This window comes from Hordeum vulgare, chromosome 7H (genome assembly GCF_904849725.1).
Source record: "Hordeum vulgare subsp. vulgare chromosome 7H, MorexV3_pseudomolecules_assembly, whole genome shotgun sequence".
In the NCBI taxonomy this organism is placed as follows: domain Eukaryota; kingdom Viridiplantae; phylum Streptophyta; class Magnoliopsida; order Poales; family Poaceae; genus Hordeum; species Hordeum vulgare.
The window spans coordinates 104206485-104209518 of NC_058524.1; positions in this window are offsets into that span (position 1 = coordinate 104206485).

Here is a 3034-nt window from a genome sequence, read left to right on the forward strand (position 1 = left end):
AGATTGCGATGTGCAAGTTCAAGTGGATCAGCACGAAGATATCATGCTTGAAGCTTGCCGTCCATTGTGGTGGCAATGGACTTGTGAAGATATGCTGAAGAGTGGCTCACCCATAGTGAGTATGGGGGAGCAATGAACTAGTCTTCATCAAGCCAACGCAATCAAGAAAGGTGGTCCATCTTGAGGAAGCCAAGATCATCATCATCTAGCTCAAGAGGACGAGGTGCAAGGTATAGGTTTGCCCTTGATAGGTTTTTTGTTTAGGATAGATTGTTGTACTATCAAGGGGGGCTCTCAAGTGAGTAGCTTGATCGTATCATTCGTTGAGATCTCAAACCATTTGCATCCTTGCATCATACTTCTTGGTTCTTGTTTGGTGTTTCTCTTTGTGAGTTTTAGAGCTTATGGTCATCTTCGTGACAAGCTCGAGTTCATCGAAAACGGAGTCCATATGCATCTACATTGATGTTTTCGATGTTGGAGTTTTTGCCGGTTCTTCATTCATAGAGGACTCACATCGCTGTTTGGATAGCTCTTGTCGTCCTGAATCCAACAAGCTTGGGTTTGCTCGATTCGGAGCTCGTATGCGAAAGTTATGGCTGTTTCAGTGGCGAGCGGTAGTACCACTGGACCTAGCGGTAGTACCGCTAGAGTTGGCGGTAGTACTGCTGGCCCTAGCGGTAGTACCGCTAGAGCTGGCGGTAGTACCGCTGTCCCAGCGGTAGTACCGCTCCAAGTTTTTAGTACCGTCATCTTTGCGGTTGTACTGCGTCGGACATTTTTGCGAAGACTTTCTTGGCAGTGGTTGGCCCGGTAGTATCTTTGCGCTACCATGGGCTTAGCGGTAGTACCGCTGCAGCCAGCGGTAGTACCGCTGGGCTCGGGCTGTAAGTGGGGGTAACGGTGTGATTCCTTCCCCCACTATATAAAGGGGGTCTTCTTCTCCCTTGGTCTTATCCATCCGTTGAGCTCTCGTTCTACCTCCATTGTTGACATTCTTAGAGCTTGCTTACTCTCAATCCCTCCAATGATTCTTGCTTATTCTTGAGGGAAAAGAGAGAGGAGATCTAGATCCACATCTCCACCAATCACTTTCTCCTCTATGTGAGGGGAACCCCTTGGATCTAGATCTTGGAGTTCTTTGTGAGCTCCTTGTTTTCCTCTCATATTTCTCCATAGCTTTCGTTGTTGTGGAGGGATTTGAGTGTGAGGGACTTTACCACTTCGTGTGTTCTTGCCATTGCATTGGTTGCATCGGTTTGAGTTCTCCACGGTGATACGTGGAAGTGAATTTTGAGAAGCTTATTAACTTTGGTACTTAGTACCCTAGATATTGTTCTTCGTGGATGATTTGGCGTCCTAGAAGCTTGGTGGCGTCTCGGAGCTCAATCATTGTGGTGTGAAGCTCCGGGCAAGCGTCGGGGTCTCCAATTAGGTTGTGGAGATTGCCCCGAGCAATTTATACGGGTACCGGTAACCGCCCCCAAGGGTTTCCACGTGTACGGGTTCGGTGACCGCCCTCAAGGGTCCCTTAGTGGAATCACGGCATCTTGCATTGTGCGAGGGCATGAGGAGATTACGGTGGCCTTAGTGGCATCTTGGGGAGCATTGTGCCTCCACACCGCTCCAACGGAGATTAGCATCCGCAAGGGTGTGAACTTCGGGATACATCATCGTCTCCGCGTACCTCGGTTATCTCTTACCTGAACCCTTCACTTACACTTTACTTTGTGATAGCCATATTGTCTCTTGTCATATATCTTGCTATCACTTAGTTGTTTATCTTGCTTAGCATAAGTTGTTGGTGCACATAGGTGAGCCTAGTTGTTTGAGGTTTTGTGCTTGACATATTAAACATTAGTTTTATTCCGCATTTGTTCAAGCCTAAACCTTAATTATTTTAAAGCGCCTATTCACCCCCCCCCCTCTAGGCGACATCCACGTCCTTTCACTAGCCCTTGGCCTTCTTCAAACTAGTGGTTTTACTAACCATCAACAATTGATTCTCCTACTTGATCTCTACTTTCGCAGTGTCAAACATTGCGAATCGCTCAAGGATCATCGTATCTATCCTTGATATGTTATAGTTCATCACGGAGCTCTAGCAGCTTGGTGGCAGTGACTTTGGAGAACCATCACTATCTCATCTGGAAGATTAACTCCCACTTGATTCAAGTGACTGTTGCACTTAGACAATCTGAGCACATGCTCAACGATTGAGATTTTCTCCTTTTACTTTGTAGACAAAGAATCTTGTCGGAGGTCTCATACCTCTCAACAAGGGCACGAGCATGAAATCCCAATTTCATCTCTTAGAACATCTCATATGTTCCGTGATGTTAAAAAATGTCTTCAGCGCCTCAATTCTAAGCCGTTAAGTATTACCCACTGAACTATCACGTAGTCATCAAAACGTTTATGTCAGATGTTCGCAACATCCACAGACGACGCTCGAGGTGCAGTATACCGAGTGGTGCATTAAGGACATAAGCCTTCTGCGCAGCAATGAGGACAATCCTCAGTTCACGGACTCAGTCCGCAAAATTGCTACTATCATCTTTCAACTAAATTTTCTCTAGGAACATATAAAAACAATAGAGCTACAACGCAAGCTACAACATAATTCGCAAAGACCTTTTGACTATGTTCATTATAATTAGTTCAATTAATCATATTATTTAAGAACTCCCACTCAAATAGGCATCCCTCTAGTCATTGAGTGGCGCATGATCCAAATCCACTAACTCAAATCTGATCATCACGTGAGTTGAGTATAGTTTTAGTGGTGAACATCTCCATGTTGATCATATCAACTATATGATTCATGCTCGACCTTTCGGTCTCTTGTGTTCCGAGGCCATGTCTGTACATGCTAGGCTCTTCAAGTTTAACTGAGTGTTCCGCGTGTGCAACTGTTTTGCGCCCGTTGTATGTGAACGTTGAGTCTATCACACCCGATCATCACGTGGTGTCTCGAAACGACGAACTATCGCAACGGTGCACAGTCAGGGAGAACACAATTTTATCTTGAAAT